This window comes from Schistocerca americana, chromosome 3, assembly GCF_021461395.2.
Source record: "Schistocerca americana isolate TAMUIC-IGC-003095 chromosome 3, iqSchAmer2.1, whole genome shotgun sequence".
NCBI lineage: Eukaryota > Metazoa > Arthropoda > Insecta > Orthoptera > Acrididae > Schistocerca > Schistocerca americana.
Window position 1 is genome coordinate 86734572 of NC_060121.1, and position 25655 is coordinate 86760226.

Sequence of the window (25655 nt, forward strand, 5' to 3'; positions counted from 1 at the left end):
TGGACAAACAGAAGAGGTTCAAATCATAGAAAATTAGAGCGTCAGTCCTCTTGTACTTAAGTCGGCATTGTGCTTATTGTATTAAATTCAGATGCAATATCTGTATTTCAACGTCAATAAGAATGTCCAAGGGATACAGTAAACCTGAAGTGAAGCGTCGGAATCTAAAACTGGACTACAGGAGAGGTTCAAATCATCGAAAGTTCTAGTGTCAGTCCTCTTGTACTTAAGTCGGCATTGTGCCTTTTGTATTACATTTGGATGCAATTTCTGTGTTTCATCGTCAATAAGAAGGTCCGAGGGATACAGTAAACTTGAAGTGAAGCATCGGAATCTAAAACTGGACTCACAGGAGAGGTTCAAATCATAGAAAGTTAGAGTGTTAGTCCTCTTGTACTTAAATCGGCACTGTGCCTTTTGTAATAATTTCGGATGCAATTTCTGTGTTTCATCGTCAATAAGAAGGTCCACGGTATACAATAAACCTGAAGTGAAGCATCGGAATCTAAAACAGGAGTCACAGGAGAGGTTCAAATCATAGAAAGTTAGAGTGTCAGTCCTCTAGTACTTAAGTCGGCATTGTGCATTTGTATCATATTCGGATGCAATTTCTGTGTTTCATCGTCAATAAGAAGTTCCAAAGTATACAGTAATCCTGAAGTGAAGCATCGGAATCTAAAACTGCACTCACAGGAGAGGTTCAAATCATCGAAAGTTAGAGTGTCAGTCCTCTTGTACTTACGTCGGCATTGTGCCTTTTGTATTAATTTCGGATGCAATTTCTGTGTTTCATGGTCAATAAGAAGGTCCAAGGGATACAGTAAACCTGAAGTGAAGCGTCGGAATCTAAAACTGGACTCAAAGGAGAGGTACAAGTCATAGAAAGTTATAGTGTCAGTCCTCTTGTACTTAAGTCGGCATTGTGCCTTTTGTATTAAATTCGGATGCAATTTCTGTGTTTCATCGTCAATGAGAAGGTCCAAGGTATACAGTAAACCTGAAGTGTAGCATCGGAATCTAAAACTGGACTCAGGGGAGAGGTTAAAATCATAGAGAGTTAGAGTGTCAGTCCTCTTGTACTTAAGTCGGCATTGTGCTTATTGTATTAAATTCAGATGCAATATCTGTATTTCAACGTCAATAAGAATGTCCAAGGGATACAGTAAACCTGAAGTGAAGCATCGGAATCTAAAACTGGACTCACAGAAGAGGTTCAAATCACAGAAAGTTAGAGTGTCTGTCCTCTTGTACTTAAGTCGGCATTGTGCCTTTTGTATTAAAATCGGATGCAATTTCTGTGTTTCATCGTCAATAAGAAGGTCCTAGGATTACGGTATACCTGAAGTGTAGCATTGGAATCTAAAACTGGACCCACAGGAGAGTTTCAAATCATCGAAAGTTAGAGTGTCAGTCCTGTTGTACTTAAGTCGGCGTTGTGCCTTTTCTATTAAATTCGGATGCAATTTCTGTGTTTCATAGTCAATAAGAAGGTCCAAGGGATACGGTAAACCTGAAGTGAAGCATTGGAATCTAAAACTGGACTCACAGGAGAGATTCAAATCATAGAAAGTTAGAGTGTTAGTCCTGTTGTACTTAAGTCGGCATTGTGCCTTTTGTATTAATTTCGGATGCAATTTCTGTGTTTCATCGTCAATACGAAGGTCCACGGTATACAGTAAACCTGAAGTGAAGCATCGGAATCTAAAACTGGACTCACAGGAGAGGTTAAAATCATAGAAAGTTAGAGTGTCAGTCCTCTTGTAATTAAGTCGGCATTGTGCCTATTGTATTAGATTCAGATGCAATATCTGTATTTCACCGTCAATAAGAATGTCCAGTGGATACAGTAAACCTGAAGTGAAGCATCGGAATCTAAAACTGGACTCACAGAAGAGGTTCAAATCACAGAAAGTTAGAGTGTTAGTCCTCTTGTACTTAAGTCGGCATTGTGCCTTTTGTATTAAAATCGGATGCAATTTCTGTGTTTCATCATCAATAAGAAGGCCCTAGGATTACGGAAAACCTGAAGTGTAGCATTGGAATCTAAAACTGGACTCACAGGAGTGGTTCAAATCATCGAAAGTTATGGAGTCAGTCCTCTTGTACTTAAGTCGGCATTGTGCCTTTTGTATTAAATTCGGATGCAATTTCTGTGTTTCATCATCAATAAGAGGGTCCACGTTATTCAGTAAACCTGAAGTGAAGCATCGGAATCTAAAACAGGATTCACAGGAGAGGTTCAAATCATAGAAAGTTAGAGTGTCAGTCCTCTAGTACTTAAGTCGGCATTGTTCTTTTGTATTAAATTCGGATGCAATTTCTGTGTTTCATCGTCAATAAGAAGGTCCAAAGTATACAGTAATCCTGAAGTGAAGCATCGGAATCTAAAACTGGACTCACAGGAGAGGTTCAAATCATCGAGAGTTAGAGTGTCAGTCCTCTTGTACTTAAGTCGGCATTGTGCCTTTTGTACTAAATTCGGATGCAATTTCTGTGTTTCATAGTCACTAAGAAGGTCCAAGGGACACAGTAAATCTGAAGTGAAGCATCGGAATCTAATACTGGATTCACAGGAGAGGTTCAAATCATAGATAGTTATAGTGTCAGTCCTCTTGTACTTAAGTCGGCATTGTGCCTTTTGTATTAAATTCGGATGCAATTTCTGTGTTTCGTCGTCAATAAGAGGGGCCGAGGGATACAGTAATCCTGAAGTGAAGCATCGGAATCTAAAACTGGACTCACAGGAGAGGTTGAAATCATAGAAAGTCAGAGTGTTAGTCCACTTGTACTTAATTCGGCATTGTGTCTTTTGTATTAAATTGGGATGCAATTTCTGTGTTTCATCGTCAATAAGAAGGTCCATGGTATACAGTAAACCTAAAGTGAAGCTTCGGAATCTAAAACTGGACTCACAGGAGAGGTTCAAATCACAGAAAATTAGAGTGTCAGTCCTCTTGTACTTAAGTCGGCATTGTGCCTTTTGTATTAAATTCGGATGCTATTTCTGTGTTTCATCGTCAATAAGAGGGTCCTAGGATTACAGTAAACCTGAAGTGTAGCATCGGGATCTAAAACTGGACTCACAGGAGAGGTTCAATTCATCGAAAGTTAGAGTGTCAGTCCTCTTGTACTTAAGTCGGCATTGTGCCTTTCGTATTTAATTCCGATGCAATTTCTGTGTTTCATAGTCAATAAGAAGGTAGAAGGGATACAGTAAACCTGAAGTGAAGCATCGGAATCTAAAACTGGACTCACAGGAGAGGTTCAAATAATAGAAAGTAATAGTGTCAGTCCTCTTGTACTTAAGTCGGCATTGTGCCTCTTGTACTAAATTCGGATGCAAATTCTCTGTCTCATCGTCGATAAGAAGGTCCGAGGGATACAGTAAACATGAATTGAAGCATCGGAATCTAAAACTGGACTCACAGGAGAGGTTGAAAACATAGAAAGTTGGAGTGTTAGTCCTCTTGTACTTAAGTCGGCATTGTGCCTTTTGTATTAAATTCGGATGCAATTTCTGTGTTTCATCGTGAATACGAAGGTCCAAGGTATACAGTAAACCTGAAGTGAAGCATCGGAATCTAAAACTGGACTCACAGGAGAGGTTCAAATCATACAAAGTTAGAGTGTCATTCCTCTTAAACTTAAGTCGGCATTGTGACTTTTGTATTAAATTCGGATGCAATTTCTGTGTTTCATCGCCAATAAGAAGGTCCAAGGGATACAGCAAACCTGAAGTGAAGCATCGGAATCTATAACTGGACTCACAGGAGAGGTTCAAATCATAGAAAGTTAGAGTGTCAGTCCTCTTGTACTTAAGTCGGCATTGTGTCTTTTGTATTAAATTCGGATGCAATTTCTGTGTCTCATCGTCAATAAGAAGGTCCGAGGGATACAGTAAACATGAAGTGAAGCATCGGAATCTAAAACTGGACTCACAGGAGAGGTTCAAATCATAGAAAGTTGGAGTGTTAGTCCACTTGTACTTAAGTCGGCATTGTGCATTTTGTATTAAATTCGGATGCAATTTCTGTGTTTCATCGTGAATACGAAGGTCCAAGGTATACAGTAAAACTGAAGTGAAGCATCGGAATCTAAAACTGGACTCACAGGAGAGGTTCAAATCATACAAAGTTAGAGTGTCGTTCCTCTTAAACTTAAGTCGGCATTGTGACTTTTGTATTAAATTCGGATGCAATTTCTGTGTTTCATCGTCAAAAAGAAGGTCGAAGGGATACAGCAAACCTGAAGTGAAGCATCGGAATCTATAACTGGACTCACAGGAGAGGTTCAAATCATGGAAAGTTAGAGTGTCAGTCCTCTTGTACTTAAGTCGGCATCGTGCCTTTTGTATTAAATTCGGATGCAATTTCTGTGTTTCATCGTCAATAAGAAGGTCCGAGGGATACAGTAAACCTGAAGTGAAGTATCGGAATCTAAAACTGGACAAACAGAAGAGATTCAAATCATAGAAAATTAGAGCGTCAGTCCTCTTGTACTTAAGTCGGCATTGTGCATTTGTATTAAATTCGGATGCAATTTCTGTGTTTCATCGTCAATAAGATGGTCCTAGGACTACAGTAAAACTGAAGTGTAGCATCGGAGTCTACAACTGGACTACAGGAGAGGTTCAAATCATCGAAAGTTCTAGTGTCAGTCCTCTTGTACTTAAGTCGGCATTGTGCCTTTTGTATTAAATTCGGATGCAATTTCTGTGTTTCATCGTCAATGAGAAGGTCCGAGGGATACAGTAAACCTGAAGTGAAGCATCGGAATCTAAAACTGGACTCACAGGAGAGGTTCAAATCATAGAAAGTTAGAGTGTTAGTCCTCTTGTACTTAAATCGGCACTGTGCCTTTTGTAATAATTTCGGATGCAATTTCTGTGTTTCATCGTCAATTAGAAGGTCCACGGTATACAATAAACCTGAAGTGAAGCATCGGAATCTAAAACAGGAGTCACAGGAGAGGTTCAAATCATAGAATGTTAGAGTGTCAGTCCTCTAGTACTTAAGTCGGCATTGTGCATTTGTATCAAATTCGGATGCAATTTCTGTGTTTCATCGTCAATAAGAAGGTCCAAAGTATACAGTAATCCTGAAGTGAAGCATCGAAATCTAAAACTGGACTCACAGGAGAGGTTCAAATAATCGAAAGTTAGAGTGTAAGTCCTCTTGTACTTAAGTCGGCATTGTGCCTTTTGTATTAATTTCGGATGCAATTTCTGTGTTTCATGGTCAATAAGAAGGTCCTAGGGATACAGTAAACCTGAAGTGAAGCATCGGAATCTAAAACTGGACTCAAAGGAGAGGTACAAGTCATAGAAAGTTATAGTGTCAGTCCTCTTGTACTTAAGTCGGCATTGTGCCTTTTGTATTAAATTCGGATGCAATTTCTGTGTTTCATCGTCAATGAGAAGGTCCAAGGTATACAGTAAACCTGAAGTGTAGCATCGGAATCTAAAACTGGACTCAGGGGAGAGGTTAAAATCATAGAGAGTTAGAGTGTCAGTCCTCTTGTACTTAAGTCAGCATTGTGTTTATTGTATTAAATTCAGATGCAATATCTGTATTTCACCGTCAATAAGAATGTCCAAGGGATACAGTAAACCTGAAGTGAAGCATCGGAATCTAAAACTGGACTCACAGAAGAGGTTCAAATCACAGAAAGTTAGAGTGTCTGTCCTCTTGTACTTAAGTCGGCATTGTGCCTTTTGTATTAAAATCGGATGCAATTTCTGTGTTTCATCGTCAATAAGAAGGTCCTAGGATTACGGTAAACCTGAAGTGTAGCATTGGAATCTAAAACTGGACTCACAGGAGAGTTTCAAATCATCGAAAGTTAGAGTGTCAGTCCTGTTGTACTTAAGTCGGCATTGTGCCTTTTCTATTAAATTCGGATGCAATTTCTGTGTTTCATAGTCAATAAGAAGGTCCAAGGGATACAGTAAACCTGAAGTGAAGCATTGGAATCTAAAACTGGACTTACAGGAGAGATTCAAATCATAGAAAGTTAGAGTGTTAGTCCTGTTGTACTTAAGTCGGCATTGTGCCTTTTGTATTAATTTCGGATGCAATTTCTGTGTTTCATCGTCAATAAGAAGGTCCGCGGTATACAGTAAACCTGAAGTGAAGCATCGGAATCTAAAACAGGAGTCACAGGAGAGGTTCAAATCATAGAAAGTTAGACTGTCAGTCCTCTAGTACTTAAGTCGGCATTGTGCATTTGTATTAAATTCGGATGCAATTTCTGTGTTTCATCGTCAATAAGATGGTCCTAGGATTACAGTAAACCTGAAGTGTAGCATTGGAATCTAAATCTGGACTCACAGGAGAGGTTCAAATCATCGAAAGTTATAGTGTCAGTCCTCTTGTACTTAAGTCGGCATTGTGCCTTTTGTATTAAATTCGGATGCAATTTCTGTGTTTCATCGTGAATACGAAGGTCCAAGGTATACAGTAAAACTGAAGTGAAGCATCGGAATCTAAAACTGGACTCACAGGAGAGGTTCAAATCATACAAAGTTAGAGTGTCGTTCCTCTTAAACTTAAGTCGGCATTGTGACTCTTGTATTAAATTCGGATGCAATTTCTGTGTTTCATCGTCAAAAAGAAGGTCGAAGGGATACAGCAAACCTGAAGTGAAGCATCGGAATCTATAACTGGACTCACAGGAGAGGTTCAAATCATAGAAAGTTAGAGTGTCAGTCCTCTTGTACTTAAGTCGGCATCGTGCCTTTTGTATTAAATTCGGATGCAATTTCTGTTTCTCATCGTCAATAAGAAGGTCCGGGGAATACAGTAAACCTGAAGTGAAGTATCGGAATCTAAAACTGGACAAACAGAAGAGATTCAAATCATAGAAAATTAGAGCGTCAGTCCTCTTGTACTTAAGTCGGCATTGTGCATTTGTATTAAATTCGGATGCAATTTCTGTGTTTCATCGTCAATAAGATGGTCCTAGGACTACAGTAAACCTGAAGTGTAGCATCGGAGTCTACAACTGGACTACAGGAGAGGTTCAAATGATCGAAAGTTCTAGTGTCAGTCCTCTTGTACTTAAGTCGGCATTGTGCCTTTTGTATTAAATTCGGATGCAATTTCTGTGTTTCATCGTCAATAAGAAGGTCCGAGGGATACAGTAAACCTGAAGTGAAGCATCGGAATCTAAAACTGGACTCACAGGAGAGGTTCAAATCATAGAAAGTTAGAGTGTTAGTCCTCTTGTACTTAAATCGGCACTGTGCCTTTTGTAATAATTTCGGATGCAATTTCTGTGTTTCATCGTCAATAAGAAGGTCCACGGTATACAATAAACCTGAAGTGAAGCATCGGAATCTAAAACAGGAGTCACAGGAGAGGTTCAAATCATAGAATGTTAGAGTGTCAGTCCTCTAGTACTTAAGTCGGCATTGTGCATTTGTATCAAATTCGGACGCAATTTCTGTGTTTCATCGTCAATAAGAAGGTCCAAAGTATACAGTAATCCTGAAGTGAAGCATCGGAATCTAAAACTGGACTCACAGGAGAGGTTCAAATCATCGGAAGTTAGAGTGTAAGTCCTCTTGTACTTAAGTCGGCATTGTGCCTTTTGTATTAATTTCGGATGCAATTTCTGTGTTTCATGGTCAATAAGAAGGTCCAAGGGATACAGTAAACCTGAAGTGAAGCATCGGAATCTAAAACTGGACTCAAAGGAGAGGTACAAGTCATAGAAAGTTATAGTTTCAGTCCTCTTGTACTTAAGTCGGCATTGTGCCTTTTGTATTAAATTCGGATGCAATTTCTGTGTTTCATCGTCAATGAGAAGGTCCAAGGTATACAGTAAACCTGAAGTGTAGCATCGGAATCTAAAACTGGACTCAGGGGAGAGGTTAAAATCATAGAGAGTTAGAGTGTCAGTCCTCTTGTACTTAAGTCGGCATTGTGTTTATTGTATTAAATTCAGATGCAATATCTGTATTTCACCGTCAATAAGAATGTCCAAGGGATACAGTAAACCTGAAGTGAAGCATCGGAATCTAAAACTGGACTCACAGAAGAGGTTCAAATCACAGAAAGTTAGAGTGTCTGTCCTCTTGTACTTAAGTCGGCATTGTGCCTTTTGTATTAAAATCGGATGCAATTTCTGTGTTTCATCGTCAATAAGAAGGTCCTATAATTACGGTAAACCTGAAGTGTAGCATTGTAATCTAAAACTGGACTCACAGGAGAGTTTCAAATCATCGAAAGTTAGAGTGTCAGTCCTGTTGTACTTAAGTCGGCATTGTGCCTTTTCTATTAAATTCGGATGCAATTTCTGTGTTTCATAGTCAATAAGAAGGTCCAAGGGATACAGTAAACCTGAAGTGAAGCATTGGAATCTAAAACTGGACTTACAGGAGAGATTCAAATCATAGAAAGTTAGAGTGTTAGTCCTGTTGTACTTAAGTCGGCATTGTGCCTTTTGTATTAATTTCGGATGCAATTTCTGTGTTTCATCGTCAATAAGAAGGTCCACGGTATACAGTAAACCTGAAGTGAAGCATCGGAATCTAAAACAGGAGTCACAGGAGAGGTTCAAATCATAGAAAGTTAGACTGTCAGTCCTCTAGTACTTAAGTCGGCATTGTGCATTTGTATTAAATTCGGATGCAATTTCTGTGTTTCATCGTCAATAAGATGGTCCTAGGATTACAGTAAACCTGAAGTGTAGCATTGGAATCTAAATCTGGACTCACAGGAGAGGTTCAAATCATCGAAAGTTATAGTGTCAGTCCTCTTGTACTTAAGTCGGCATTGTGCCTTTTGTATTAAATTCGGATGCAATTTCTGTGTTTCATCGTCAATAAGAAGGTCCGAGGGATACAGTAAACCTGAAGTGAAGCATCGGAATCCTAAACTGGACTCACAGGAGAGGTTCAAATCATAGAAAGTTAGAGTGTTAGTCCTCTTGTACTTAAGACGGCACTGTGCCTTTTGTAATAATTTCGGATGCAATTTCTGTGTTTCATCGTCAATAAAAAGGTCCACGGTATACAGTAAACCTGAAGTGAAGCATCGGAATCTAAAACTGGACTCACAGGAGAGGTTCAATTCATAGAAAGTTACAGTTCAGTCCTCTTGTACTTAAGTCGGCATTGTGATTTTTAATTTAATTCCGATGCAATTTCTGTGTTTCATCGTCAATAAGAAGGTACAAGGTATACAGTAAACCTGAAGTGAAGCATCGGAATCGAAAACTGGACTCACAGGAGAGGTTCAAATCATAGAAAGTTAGAGTGTCAGTCCTCTTGTACTTAAGTCGGCACTGTGTCTTTTGAATGTAACTCCGATGCAATTTCTGTGTTTCATCGTCAATAAGATGGTCCAAATGATACAGTAAACCTGAAGTGAAGCATCGGAATCTAAAACTGGACTCACAGGAGAGGTTCAAATCAACGAAAGTTCGAGTGTCGGTCCTCTTGCACTTAAGTCGGCATTTTGCATTTTGTATTAAACTCGGATGCAATTTATGTGTTTCATCATCAATAAGAATGTCCAAGGGATACAGTAAACCTGAAATGCAGCATCGGAATATAAAACTGGACTCACAGGAGAGGTTCAAATCATCGAAAGTTAGAGTTTCAGTCCTCTTGTACGTAAGTCGGCATTGTGATTTTTGTATTAAAATCGGATGCAATTTCTGTGTTTCATCGTCAATAAGAAGGTCCTAGGATTACGGTAAACCTGAAGTGTAGCATTGGAATCTAAAACTGGACGCACAGTAGATGTTCAAATCATCGAAAGTTAGAGTGTCAGTCCGCTTGTACCAAACTCGGCATTGTGCATTTTCTATTAAATTCGGATGCAATTTCTGTGTTTCATAGTCAATAAGAAGGTTCAAGGTATACAGTAAACCTGAAGTGAAGCATCGGAATCTGGAACTGGACTCACAGGAGAGGTTCAAATCACAGAAAAGCTAGAGGTTCAGTCCTCTTGTACTCAAGTCGGCATTGTGCCTTTTGTATTAAATTCGGATGCAATTTCTGTGATTCATCGTCAATAAGATAGTCCTAGGATTACAGTAAACCTGAAGTGTAGCATCGGAATCTAAAACTGGACACACAGGAGAGGTTCAAATCATCGAAAGTTATAGTGTCAGTCCTCTTTTACTTAACTCGGCATTGTGCCTTTTGTATTAAATTCGGATGCAATTTCTGTGTTTCATCGTCAATAAGAAGGTCCGAGGGATACAGTAAACCTGAAGTGAAGCATCGGAATCTAATAGTGGACTCACAGGAGAGGTTCACATCATAGAAAGTTAGAGTGTTAGTCTCTTTTACTTAAGTCGGCACTATGCCTTTTGTACTAATTTCGGATGCAAATTCTGTGTTTCATCGTCAATAGGAAGGTCCACGGTATACAGTAAACCTGAAGTGAAGCATCGGAATCTAAAACAGGAGTCACGGGAGAGGTTCAAATCATAGAAAGTTTAGAGTGTCAGTCCTCTAGTACTTAAGTCGGCATTGTGCTTTTGTATTATATTCGGATGCAATTTCTGTGTTTCATCGTCAATAAGAAGGTCCAAAGTATACAGTAAACCTGAAGTAAAGCATCGGAATCTAAAACTGGACTCACAATAGAGGTTCAAATCATCGAAAGTTAGAGGGTCAGAGCTCTTGTACTTAAGTCGGCATTGTGCCTTTCGTATTAAATTCGGATGCAATTTCTGTGATTCATAGTCAATAAGAAGGTCCAAGGGATACAGTAAACCTGAAGCGAAGCATTGGAATCTAAAACTGGACTCACAGGAGAGGTTCAAATCATAGAAAGTTATAGTGTCAGTCCTCTTGTACTTAAGTCGGCATTGTGCCTTTTGTATCAAATTCGGAAGCAATTTCTGTGTTTCATCGTCAATAAGAAGGTCCAAGGTATACAGTAAACCTGAAGTGTAGCATCGGAATCTAAAACTGGACTCACAGGAGAGGTTAAAATCATACAAAGTTAGAGTGTCAGTCCTCTTGTAATTAAGTTGGCATTGTGCCTATTGTATTAGATTCAGATGCAATATCTGTATTTCACCGTCAATAACAATGTCCAGTGGATACAGTAAACCTGAAGTGAAGCATCGGAATCTAAAACTGGACTCACAGAAGAGGTTCAAATCACAGAAAGTTAGAGTGTCAGTCCTCTTGTACTTAAGTCGGCATTGTGCCTTTTGTATTAGAATCGGATGCAATTTCTGTGATTCATCGTCAATAAGAAGGCCCTAGGATTACGGAAAACCTGAAGTGTAGCATTGGAATCTAAAACTGGACTCACAGGAGTGGTTCAAATCATCGAAAGTTATGGTGTCAGTCCTCTTGTACTTAAGTCGGCATTGTGCCTTTTGTATTAAATTCGGATGCAATTTCTGTGTTTCATCATCAATAAGAGGGTCCACGGGATACAGTAAACCTGAAGTGAAGCATCGGAATCTAAAACAGGATTCACAGGAGAGGTTCAAATCATAGAAAGTTAGAGTGTCAGTCCTCTAGTACTTAAGTCGGCATTGTTCTTTTGTATTAAATTCGGATGCAATTTCTGTGTTTCATCGTCAATAAGAAGGTCCAAAGTATACAGTAATCCTGAAGTGAAGCATCGGAATCTAAAACTGGACTCACAGGAGAGGTTCAAATCATCGAGAGTTAGAGTGTCAGTCCTCTTGTACTTAAGTCGGCATTGTGCCTTTTGTACTAAATTCGGTTGCAATTTCTGTGTTTCATAGTGAATAAGAAGGTCCAAGGGATACAGTAAATCTGAAGTGAAGCATCGGAATCTAATACTGGATTCACAGGAGAGGTTCAAATCATAGATAGTTATAGTGTCAGTCCTCTTGTACTTAAGTCGGCATTGTGCCTTTTGTATTAAATTCGGATGCAATTTCTGTGTTTCGTCGTCAATAAGAGGGTCCGAGGGATACAGTAATCCTGAAGTGAAGCATCGGAATCTAAAACAGGACTCACAGGAGAGGTTGAAATCATAGAAAGTCAGAGTGTTAGTCCTCTTGTACTTAATTCGGCATTGTGTCTTTTGTATTAAATTCGGATGCAATTTCTGTGTTTCATCGTCAATAAGAAGGTCCATGGTATATAGTAAACCTAAAGTGGAGCATCGGAATCTAAAACTGGACTCACAGGAGAGGTTCAAATCACAGAAAATTAGAGTGTCAGTCCTCTTGTACTTAAGTCGGCATTGTGCCTTTTGTATTAAATTCGGATGCTATTTCTGTGTTTCATCGTCAATAAGAGGGTCCTAGGAATACAGTAAACCTGAAGTGTAGCATCGGGATCTAAAACTGGACTCACAGGAGAGGTTCAAATCATCGAAACTTAGAGTGTCAGTCCTCTTGTACTTAAGTCGGCATTGTGCCTTTCGTATTTAATTCCGATGCAATTTCTGTGATTCTTAGTCAATAAGAAGGTAGAAGGGATACAGTAAACCTGAAGTGAAGCATCGGAATCTAAAACTGGACTCACAGGAGTGGTTCAAATCATAGAAAGTTATAGTGTCAGTCCTCTTGTACTTAAGTCGGCATTGTGCCTCTTGTACTAAATTCGGATGCAAATTCTCTGTCTCATCGTCAATAAGAAGGTCCGAGGGATACAGTAAACATGAAGTGAAGCATCGGAATCTAAAACTGGACTCACAGGAGAGGTTGGAATCATAGAAAGTTGGAGTGTTAGTCCTCTTGTACTTAAGTCGGCATTTTGCCTTTTATATTAAATTCGGATGCAATTTCTGTGTTTCATCGTCAATGAGAAGGTCCAAGGTATACAGTAAACCTGAAGTGAAGCATCGGAATCTAAAACTGGAGTCACAGGAGAGGTTCAAATCATTGAAAATTAGAGCGTCAGTCCTCTAGTCGGCATTGTGCTTTTGTATTAAATTCGAATGTTATTTCTGTGTTTCATCGTCAATAAGAAGGTCCAAGGTATACAGTAATCCTGAAGTGAAGCATCGGAATCTAAAACTGGACTCACTGGAGAGGTTCAAATCATAGAAAGTTAGAGTGTAAGTCCTCTTGTACTTAAGTCGGCATTGTGCCTTTTGTATTAAATTCGGATGCAATTTCTGTGTTTCATAGTCAATAACAAGGTCCAAGGGATACAGTAAATCTGAAGTGAATCATCGGAATCTAGAACTGGACTCACAGGAGAGGTTCAAATCATAGAAAGTTAGAGTGTTAGTCCACTTGTACTTAAGTCGGCATTGTGCATTTTGTATTAAATTCGGATGCAATTTCTGTGTTTCATCATGAATACGAAGGTCCAAGGTATACAGTTAACCTGAAGTGAAGCATCGGAATCTAAAACTGGACTCACAGGAGAGGTTCAAATCATACAAAGTTGGAGTGTCGTTCCTCTTAAACTTAAGTCGGCATTGTGACTTTTGTATTACATTCGGATGCAATTTCTGTGTTTCATCGTCAATAACAAGGTCCAAGGGATACAGCAAACCTGAAGTGTAGCATCGGAGTCTAAAACTGGACTACAGGAGAGGTTCAAATCATCGAAAGTTCTAGTGTCAGTCCTCTTGTACTTAAGTCGGCATTGAGCCTTTTGTATTAAATTGGGATGCAATTTCTGTGTTTCATCGTCAATAAGAAGGTCCGAGGGATACAGTAAACCTGAAGTGAAGCATCGGAATCTAAAACTGGACTCACAGGAGAGGTTCAAATCATAGAAAGTTAGAGTGTTAGTCCTCTTGTACTTAAATCGGCACTGTGCCTTTTGTAATAATTTCGGATGCAATTTCTGTGTTTCATCGTCAATAAGAAGGTCCACGGTATACAATAAACCTGAAGTGAAGCATCGGAATCTAAAACTGGACTCACAGGAGAGGTTAAAATCATAGAAAGTTAGAGTGTCAGTCCTCTTGTAATTAAGTCGGCATTGTGCCTATTGTATTAGATTCAGATGCAATATCTGTATTTCACCGTCAATAAGAATGTCCAGTGGATACAGTAAACCTGAAGTGAAGCATCGAAATCTAAAACTGGACTCACAGAAGAGGTTCAAATCACAGAAAGTTGGAGTGTCAGTCCACTTGTACTTAAGTCGGCATTGTGCCTTTTGTATTAAAATCGGATGCTATTTCTGTGTTTCATCGTCAATAAGAAGGCCCTAGGATTACGGAAAACCTGAAGTGTAGCATTGGAATCTACAACTGGACTCACAGGAGTGGTTCAAATCATCGAAAGTTATGGTGTCAGTCCTCTTGTACTTAAGTCGGCATTGTGCCTTTTGTATTAAATTCGGATGCAATTTCTGTGTTTCATCATCAATAAGAGGGTCCACGGTATACAGTAAACCTGGAGTGAAGCATCGGAATCTAAAACAGGATTCACAGGAGAGGTTCAAATCATAGAAAGTTAAAGTGTCAGTCCTCTAGTACTTAAGTCGGCATTGTTCTTTTGTATTAAATTCGGATGCAATTTCTGTGTTTCATCGTCAATAAGAAGGTCCAAAGTATACAGTAATCCTGAAGTGAAGCATCGGAATCTAAAACTGGACTCACAGGAGAGGTTCAAATCATCGAGAGTTAGAGTGTAAGTCCTCTTGTACTTAAGTCGGCATTGTGCCTTTTGTACTAAATTCGGATGCAATTTCTGTGTTCATAGTCAATAAGAAGGTCCAAGGGATACAGTAAATCTGAAGTGAAGCATCGGAATCTAATACTGGTTTCACAGGAGAGGTTCAAATCATAGATAGTTATAGTGTCAGTCCTCTTGTACTTAAGTCGGCATTGTGCCTTTTGTATTAAATTCGGATGCAATTTCTGTGTTTCGTCGTCAATAAGAGGGTCCAAGGGATACAGTAATCCTGAAGTGAAGCATCGGAATCTAAAACTGGACTCACAGGAGAGGTTGAAATCATAGAAAGTCAGAGTGTTAGTCCTCTTGTACTTAATTCGGCATTGTGTCTTTTGTATTAAATTCGGATGCAATTTCTGTGTTTCATCGTCAATAAGAAAGTCCATGGTATACAGTAAACCTAAAGTGAAGCTTCGGAATCTAAAACTGGACTCACAGGAGAGGTTCAAATCACAGAAAATTAGAGTGTCAGTCCTCTTGTACTTAAGTCGGCATTGTGCCTTTTGTATTAAATTCGGATGCTATTTCTATGTTTCATCGTCAATAAGAGGGTCCTAGGATTACAGTAAACCTGAAGTGTAGCATCGGGATCTAAAACTGGACTCACAAGAGAGGTTCAAATCATCGAAAGTTAGAGTGTCAGTCCTCTTGTACTTAAGTCGGCATTGTGCCTTTCGTATTTAATTCCGATGCAATTTCTGTGTTTCATAGTCAATAAGAAGGTAGAAGGGATACAGTAAACCTGAAGTGAATCATCGGAATCTAAAACTGGACTCACAGGAGAGGTTCAAATCAAAGAAAGTTATAGTGTCAGTCCTCTTGTACTTAAGTCGGCATTGTGCCTCTTGTACTAAATTCGGATGCAAATACTCTGTCTCATTGTCATTAAGAAGGTCCGAGGGATGCAGTAAACATGAAGTGAAGCATCGGAATCTAAAACTGGACTCACAGGAGAGGTTGAAATCATAGAAAGTTGGAGTGTTAGACCTCTTGTACTTAAGTCGGCATTGTGCCTTTTGTATTAAATTCGGATGCAATTTCTGTGTTTCATCGTCAATAAGAAGGTCCAAGGTATACAGTAATCCTGAAGTGAAGCATCGGAATCTAAAACTGGACACACTGGAGAGGTTCAAATCATAGAAAGTTAGAGTGTAAGTCCTCTTGTACTTAAGTCGGCATTGTGCCTTTTGTATTAAATTCGGATGCAATTTCTGTGTTTCATAGTCAATAACAAGGTCCAAGGGATACAGTAAATCTGAAGTGTATCATCGGAATCTAAAACTGGACTCACAGGAGAGGTTCAAATCATAGAAAGGTATAGTGTCAGTCCTCTTGTACTTAAGTCGGCATTGTGAATTTTGTACTAAATTCGGATGCAATTTCTATGTTTCATCGTCAATAAGAAGGTCCGAGGGATACAGTAAACATGAAGTGAAGCATCGGAATCTAAAACTGGACTCACAGGAGAGGTTCAAATCATAGAAAGTTGGAGTGTTAGTCCACTTGTACTTAAGTCGGCATTGTGCATTTTGTATTAAATTCGGATGCAATTTCTGTGTTTCATCGTGAATACGAAGGTCCAAGGTATACAGTAAACCTGAAGTGAAGCATCGGAATCTAAAACTGGACTCACAGGAGAGGTTCAAATCATACAAAGTTAGAGTGTCATTCCTCTTAAACTTAAGTCGGCATTGTGACTTTTGTATTAAATTCGGATGCAATTTCTGTGTTTCATCGTCAATAAGAAGGTCCAAGGGATACAGCAAACCTGAAGTGAAGCATCGGAATCTATAACTGGACTCACAGGAGAGGTTCAAATCATAGAAAGTTAGAGTGTCAGTCCTCTTGTACTTAAGTTGGCATTGTGCCTTTTCCATTAAATTCGGATGCAATTTCTGTGTCTCATCGTCAATAAGAAGGTCCGGGGAATACAGTAAACCTGAAGTGAAGTATCGGAATCTAAAACTGGACAAACAGAAGAGGTTCAAATCATAGAAAATTAGAGCGTCAGTCCTCTTGTACTTAAGTCGGCATTGTGTATTTGTATTAAATTCGGATGCAATTTCTGTGTTTCATCGTCAATAAGATGGTCCTAGGATTACAGTAAACCTGAAGTGTAGCATCGGAGTCTAAAACTGCACTACAGGAGAGGTTCAAATCATCGAAAGTTCTAGTGTCAGTCCTCTTGTACTTAAGTCGGCATTGTGCCTTTTGTATTAAATTCGGATGCAATTTCTGTGTTTCATCGTCAATAAGAAGGTCCGAGGGATACAGTAAACCTGAAGTGAAGCATCGGAATCAAAAACTGGACTCACAGGAGAGGTTCAAATCATAGAAAGTTATAGTGTTAGTCCTCTTGTACTTGAATCGGCACTGTGCCTTTTGTAATAATTTCGGATGCAATTTCTGTGTTTCATCGTCAATAAGAAGGTCCACGGTATACAATAAACCTGAAGTGAAGCATCGGAATCTAAAACAGGAGTCACAGGAGAGGTTCAAATCATAGGAAGTTAGAGTGTCAGTCCTCTAGTACTTATGTCGTCATTGTGCATTTGTATCAAATTCGGATGCAATTTCTGTGTTTCATCGTCAATAAGAAGGTCCAAAGTATACAGTAATCCTGAAGTGTAGCATCGGAATCTAAAACTGGACTCACAGGAGAGGTTCAAATCATCGAAAGTTAGAGTGTCAGTCCTCTTGTACTTAAGTCGGCATTGTGCCCTTTGTATAAATTTCGGATGCAATTTCTGTGTTTCATGGACAACAAGAAGGTCCAAGGGATACAGTAAACCTGAAGTGAAGCATCGGAATCTAAAACTGGACTCAAAGGCGAGGTACAAGTCATAGAAAGTTATAGTGTCAGTCCTCTTGTACTTAAGTCGGCATTGTGCCTTTTGTATTAAATTCGGATGCAATTTCTGTGTTTCATCGTCAATGAGAAGGTCCAAGGTATACAGTAAACCTGAAGTGTAGCATCGGAATCTAAAACTGGACTCAGGGGAGAGGTTAAAATCATAGAGAGTTAGAGTGTCAGTCCTCTTGTACTTAAGTCGGCATTGTGCTTATTGTATTAAATGCAGATGCAATATCTGTATTTCACCGTCAATAAGAATGTCCAAGGGATACAGTAAACCTGAAGTGAAGCATCGGAATCTAAAACTGGACTCACTGAAGAGGTTCAAATCACAGAAAGTTAGAGTGTCTGTCCTCTTGTACTTAAGTCGGCATTGTGCCTTTTGTATTAAAATCGGATGCAATTTCTGTGTTTCATCGTCAATAAGAAGGTCCTAGGATTACGGTAAACCTGAAGTGTAGCATTGGAATCTAAAACTGGACTCACAGGAGAGTTTCAAATCATCGAAAGTTAGAGTGTCAGTCCTGTTGTACTTAAGTCGGCATTGTGCCTTTTCTATTAAATTCGGATGCAATTTCTGTGTTTCATAGTCAATAAGAAGGTCCAAGGGATACAGTAAACCTGAAGTGAAGCATTGGAATCTAAAACTGGACTCACAGGAGAGATTCAAATCATAGAAAGTTAGAGTGTTAGTCCTGTTGTACTTAAGTCGGCATTGTGCCTTTTCTATTAATTTCGGATGCAATTTCTGTGTTTCATCGTCAATAAGAAGGTCCACGGTATACAGTAAACCTGAAGTGAAGCATCGGAATCTAAAACAGGAGTCACAGGAGAGGTTCAAATCATAGAAAGTTAGAGTGTCAGTCCTCTAGTACTCAAGTCGGCATTGTGCATTTGTATTAAATTCGGATGCAATTTCTGTGTTTCATCGTCAATAAGATGGTCCTAGGATTACAGTAAACCTGAAGTGTAGCATTGGAATCTAAATCTGGACTCACAGGAGAGGTTCAAATCATCGAAAGTTATAGTTTCAGTCCTCTTGTACTTAAGTCGGCATTGTGCCTTTTGTATTAAATTCGGATGCAATTTCTGTGTTTCATCGTCAATAAGAAGGTCCGAGGGATACAGTAAACCTGAAGTGAAGCATCGGAATCCAAGACTGGACTCACAGGAGAGGTTCAAATCATAGAAAGCTAGAGTGTTAGTCCTCTTGTACTTAAGTCGGCACTGTGCCTTTTGTAATAATTTCGGATGCAATTTCTGTGTTTCATCGTCAATAAGAAGGTCCACGGTATACAGTAAACCTGAAGTGAAGCAGCGGAATCTAAAACAGGAGTCACAGGAGAGGTTCAAATCATAGAAAGTTAGAGTGTCAGTCCTCTAGTACTTAAGTCGGCATTGTTCTTTTGTATTAAATTCGGATGCAATTTCTGTGTTTCATCGTCAAAAAGAAGGTCCAAAGTATACAGTAATCCTGAAGTGAAGCATCGGAATCTAAAACTGGACTCACAGGAGAGGTTCAAATCATAGAAAGTCAGAGTGTTAGTCCTCTTGTAATTAAGTCTTCATTGTGCCTTTTGTATTAAATTCGGATGCAATTTCTGTGTTTCATCGTCAATAAGAAGGTCCAAGGTATACAGTAAACATGAAGTGAAGCATCGGAATCTAAAACTGGACTCACTGGAGAGGTTCAAATCACAGAAAATTAGAGTGTCAGTCCTCTTGTACTTAAGTCGGCATTGTGCCTTTTGTATTAAATTCGGATGCAATTTCTGTGTTTCATCGTCAATACGAAGGTCCAAGGTAAACAGTAAACCTGAAGTGAAGCATCGGAATCTAAAACTGGACACACAGGAGAGGTTCAAATCATAGAAAGTTAGAGTGTTAGTCCTCTTGTACTTAAGTCGGCATTGTGCTTTTTGGATTAAATTCGGATGCAAACTCTGTGTTTCATCGTCAATAAGAAGGTCCAAAGTATACAGTAATCCTGAAGTGAAGCATCGGAATCTTAAACAACACTCACAGGAGAGGTTCAAATCATAGAAAGTCAGAGTGTTAGTCCTCTTGTAATTAGGTCTTCATTGTGCCTTTTGTATTAAATTCGGAAGCAATTTCTGTGTTTCATCGTCAATAAGAAGGTCCAAGGGATACAGTAAACCTGAAGTGAAGCATCGGAATCTAAAACTGGACTCAAAGGAGAGGTACAAGTCATAGAAAGTTATAGTGTCAGTCCTCTTGTACTTAAGTCGGCATTGTGCCTTTTGTAATAAATTCGGATGCAATTTCTGTGTTTCATCGTCAATGAGAAGGTCCAAGGTATACAGTAAACCTGAAGTGTAGCATCGGAATCTAAAACTGGACTCAGGGGAGAGGTTAAAATCATAGAGAGTTAGAGTGTCAGTCCTCTTGTACTTAAGTCGGCATTGTGCTTATTGTATTAAATTCAGATGCAATATCTGTATTTCGCCGTCAATAAGAATGTCCAAGGGATACAGTAAACCTGAAGTGAAGCATCGGAATCTAAAACTGGACTCACTGAAGAGGTTCAAATCACAGAAAGTTAGAGTGTCTGTCCCCTTGTACTTAAGTCGGCATTGTGCCTTTTGTATTAAAATCGGATGCAATTTCTGTGTTTCATCGTCAATTAGAAGGTCCTAGGATTACGGTAAACCTGAAGTGTAGCATTGGAATCTAAAACTGGACTCACAGGAGAGTTTCAAATCATCGAAAGTTAGAGTGTCAGTCCTGTTGTACTTAAGTCGGCATTGTGCCTTTTCTATTAAATTCGGATACAATTTCTGTGTTTCATAGTCAATAAGAAGGTCCAAGGGATACAGTAAACCTGAAGTGAAGCATTGGAATCTAAAACTGGACTCACAGGAGAGATTCAAATCATAGAAAGTTAGAGTTTTAGTCCTGTTGTACTTAAGTCGGCATTGTGCCTTTTGCATTAATTTCGGATGCAATTTCTGTGTTTCATCGTCAATAAGATGGTCCACGGTATACAGTAAACCTGAAGTGAAGCATCGGAATCTAAAACAGGAGTCACAGGAGAGGTTCAAATCATAGAAAGTTAGAGTGTCAGTCCTCTAGTACTTAAGTCGGCATTGTGCATTTGTATTAAATTCGGATGCAATTTCTGTGTTTCATCGTCAATAAGATGGTCCTAGGATTACAGTAAACCTGAAGTGTAGCATTGGAATCTAAATCTGGACTCACAGGAGAGGTTCAAATCATCGAAAGTTATAGTGTCAGTCCTCTTGTACTTAAGTCGGCATTGTGCCTTTTGTATTAAATTCGGATGCAATTTCTGTGTTTCATCGTCAATAGGAAGGTCCGAGGGATACAGTAAACCTGAAGTGAAGCATCGGAATCCAAAACTGGACTCACAGGAGAGGTTCAAATCATAGAAAGTTAGAGTGTTAGTCCTCTTGTACTTAAGTCGGCACTGTGCCTTTTGTAATAATTTCGGATGCAATTTCTGTGTTTCATCGTCAATAAGAAGGTCCACGGTATACAGTAAACCTGAAGTGAAGCATCGGAATCTAAAACAGGAGTCACAGGAGAGGTTCAAATCAAAGAAAGTTATAGTGTCAGTCCTCTTGTACTTAAGTCGGCATTGTGCCTCTTGTACTAAATTCGGATGCAAATACTCTGTCTCATTGTCAATAAGAAGGTCCGAGGGATGCAGTAAACATGAAGTGAAGCATCGGAATCTAAAACTGGACTCACAGGAGAGGTTGAAATCATAGAAAGTTGGAGTGTTAGTCCTGTTGTACTTAAGTCGGCATTGTGCCTTTTGTATTAATTTCGGATGCAATTTCTGTGTTTCATCGTCAATAAGAAGGTCCACGGTATACAGTAAACCTGAAGTGAAGCATCGGAATCTAAAACAGGAGTCACAGGAGAGGTTCAAATCATAGAAAGTTAGAGTGTCAGTCCTCTAGTACTCAAGTCGGCATTGTGCATTTGTATTAAATTCGGATGCAATTTCTGTGTTTCATCGTCAATAAGATGGTCCTAGGATTACAGTAAACCTGAAGTGTAGCATTGGAATCTAAATCTGGACTCACGGGAGAGGTTCAAATCATCGAAAGTTATAGTGTCAGTCCTCTTGTACTTAAGTCGGCATTGTGCCTTTTGTATTAAATTCGGATGCAATTTCTGTGTTTCATCGTCAATAAGAAGGTCCGAGGGATACAGTAAACCTGAAGTGAAGCATCGGAATCCAAAACTGGACTCACAGGAGAGGTTCAAATCATAGAAAGCTAGAGTGTTAGTCCTCTTGTACTTAAGTCGGCACTGTGCCTTTTGTAATAATTTCGGATGCAATTTCTGTGTTTCATCGTCAATAAGAAGGTCCACGGTATACAGTAAACCTGAAGTGAAGCAGCGGAATCTAAAACAGGAGTCACAGGAGAGGTTCAAATCATAGAAAGTTAGAGTGTCAGTCCTCTAGTACTTAAGTCGGCATTGTTCTTTTGTATTCAATTCGGATGCAATTTCTGTGTTTCATCGTCAATAAGAAGGTCCAAAGTATACAGTAATCCTGAAGTGAAGCATCGGAATCTAAAACTGGACTCACAGGAGAGGTTCAAATCATAGAAAGTCAGAGTGTTAGTCCTCTTGTAATTAAGTCTTCATTGTGCCTTTTGTATTAAATTCGGATGCAATTTCTGTGTTTCATCGTCAATAAGAAGGTCCAAGGTATACAGTAAACATGAAGTGAAGCATCGGAATCTAAAACTGGACTCACTGGAGAGGTTCAAATCACAGAAAATTAGAGTGTCGGTCCTCTTGTACTTAAGTCGGCATTGTGCCTTTTGTATTAAATTCGGATGCAATTTCTGTGTTTCATCGTCAATACGAAGGTCCAAGGTAAACAGTAAACCTGAAGTGAAGCATCGGAATCTAAAACTGGACACACAGGAGAGGTTCAAATCATAGAAAGTTAGAGTGTTAGTCCTCTTGTACTTAAGTCGGCATTGTGCTTTTTGGATTAAATTCGGATGCAAACTCTGTGTTTCATCGTCAATAAGAAGGTCCAAAGTATACAGTAATCCTGAAGTGAAGCATCGGAATCTAAAACAACACTCACAGGAGAGGTTCAAATCATAGAAAGTCAGAGTGTTAGTCCTCTTGTAATTAGGTCTTCATTGTGCCTTTTGTATTAAATTCGGAAGCAATTTCTGTGTTTCATCGTCAATAAGAAGGTCCAAGGGATACAGTAAACCTGAAGTGAAGCATCGGAATCTAAAACTGGACTCAAAGGAGAGGTACAAGTCATAGAAAGTTATAGTGTCAGTCCTCTTGTACTTAAGTCGGCATTGTGCCTTTTGTATTAAATTCGGATGCAATTTCTGTGTTTCATCGTCAATGAGAAGGTCCAAGGTATACAGTAAACCTGAAGTGTAGCATCGGAATCTAAAACTGGACTCAGGGGAGAGGTTAAAATCATAGAGAGTTAGAGTGTCAGTCCTCTTGTACTTAAGTCGGCATTGTGCTTATTGTATTAAATTCAGGTGCAATATCTGTATTTCGCCGTCAATAAGAATGTCCAAGGGATACAGTAAACCTGAAGTGAAGCATCGGAATCTAAAACTGGACTCACTGAAGAGGTTCAAATCACAGAAAGTTAGAGTGTCTGTCCTCTTGTACTTAAGTCGGCATTGTGCCTTTTGTATTAAAATCGGATGCAATTTCTGTGTTTCATCGTCAATTAGAAGGTCCTAGGATTACGGTAAACCTGAAGTGTAGCATTGGAATCTAAAACTGGACTCACAGGAGAGTTTCAAATCATCGAAAGTTAGAGTGTCAGTCCTGTTGTACTTAAGTCGGCATTGTGCCTTTTCTATTAAATTCGGATGCAATTTCTGTGTTTCATAGTCAATAAGAAGGTCCAAGGGATACAGTAAACCTGAAGTGAAGCATTGGAATCTAAAACTGGACTCACAGGAGAGATTCAAATCATAGAAAGTTAGAGTTTTAGTCCTGTTGTACTTAAGTCGGCATTGTGCCTTTTGTATTAATTTCGGATGCAATTTCTGTGTTTCATCGTCAATAAGATGGTCCACGGTATACAGTAAACCTGAAGTGAAGCATCGGAATCTAAAACAGGAGTCACAGGAGAGGTTCAAATCATAGAAAGTTAGAGTGTCAGTCCTCTAGTACTTAAGTCGGCATTGTGCATTTGTATTAAATTCGGATGCAATTTCTGTGTTTCATCGTCAATAAGATGGTCCTAGGATTACAGTAAACCTGAAGTGTAGCATTGGAATCTAAATCTGGACTCACAGGAGAGGTTCAAATCATCGAAAGTTATAGTGTCAGTCCTCTTGTACTTAAGTCGGCATTGTGCCTTTTGTATTAAATTCGGATGCAATTTCTGTGTTTCATCGTCAATAAGAAGGTCCGAGGGATACAGTAAACCTGAAGTGAAGCATCGGAATCCAAAACTGGACTCACAGGAGAGGTTCAAATCATAGAAAGTTAGAGTGTTAGTCCTCTTGTACTTAAGTCGGCACTGTGCCTTTTGTAATAATTTCGGATGCAATTTCTGTGTTTCATCGTCAATAAGAAGGTCCACGGTATACAGTAAACCTGAAGTGAAGCATCGGAATCTAAAACAGGAGTCACAGGAGAGGTTCAAATCAAAGAAAGTTATAGTGTCAGTCCTCTTGTACTTAAGTCGGCATTGTGCCTCTTGTACTAAATTCGGATGCAAATACTCTGTCTCATTGACAATAAGAAGGTCCGAGGGATGCAGTAAACATGAAGTGAAGCATCGGAATCTAAAACTGGACTCACAGGAGAGGTTGAAATCATAGAAAGTTGGAGTGTTAGTCCTCTTGTACTTAAGTCGGCATTGTGCCTTTTGTATTAAATTCGGATGCAATTTCTGTGTTTCATCGTCAATAAGAAGGTCCAAGGTATACAGTAATCCTGAAGTGAAGCATCGGAATCTAAAACTGGACTCACTGGAGAGGTTCAAATCATAGAAAGTTAGAGTGTAAGTCCTCTTGTACTTAAGTCGGCATTGTGCCTTTTGTATTAAATTCGGATGCAATTTCTGTGTTTCATAGTCAATAACAAGGTCCAAGGGATACAGTAAATCTGAAGTGAATCATCGGAATCTAAAACTGGACTCACAGGAGAGGTTCAAATCATAGAAAGGTATAGTGTCAGTCCTCCTGTACTTAAGTCGGCATTGTGAATTTTGTACTAAATTCGGATGCAATTTCTATGTTTCATCGTCAATAAGAAGGTCCGAGGGATACAGTAAACATGAAGTGAAGCATCGGAATCTAAAACTGGACTCACAGGAGAGGTTCAAATCATAGAAAGTTGGAGTGTTAGTCCACTTGTACTTAAGTCGGCATTGTGCATTTTGTATTAAATTCGGATGCAATTTCTGTGTTTCATCGTGAATACGAAGGTCCAAGGTATACAGTAAACCTGAAGTGAAGCATCGGAATCTAAAACTGGACTCACAGGAGAGGTTCAAATCATACAAAGTTAGAGTGTCATTCCTCTTAAACTTAAGTCGGCATTGTGACTTTTGTATTAAATTCGGATGCAATTTCTGTGTTTCATCGTCAATAAGAAGGTCCAAGGGATACAGCAAACCTGAAGTGAAGCATCGGAATCTATAACTGGACTCACAGGAGAGGTTCAAATCATAGAAAGTTAGAGTGTCAGTCCTCTTGTACTTAAGTTGGCATTGTGCCTTTTCCATTAAATTCGGATGCAATTTCTGTGTCTCATCGTCAATAAGAAGGTCCGGGGAATACAGTAAACCTGAAGTGAAGTATCGGAATCTAAAACTGGACAAACAGAAGAGGTTCAAATCATAGAAAATTAGAGCGTCAGTCCTCTTGTACTTAAGTCGGCATTGTGTATTTGTATTAAATTCGGATGCAATTTCTGTGTTTCATCGTCAATAAGATGGTCCTAGGATTACAGTAAACCTGAAGTGTAGCATCGGAGTCTAAAACTGCACTACAGGAGAGGTTCAAATCATCGAAAGTTCTAGTGTCAGTCCTCTTGTACTTAAGTCGGCATTGTGCCTTTTGTATTAAATTCGGATGCAATTTCTGTGTTTCATCGTCAATAAGAAGGTCCGAGGGATACAGTAAACCTAAAGTGAAGCATCGGAATCTAAAACTGGACTCACAGGAGAGGTTCAAATCATAGAAAGTTAGAGTGT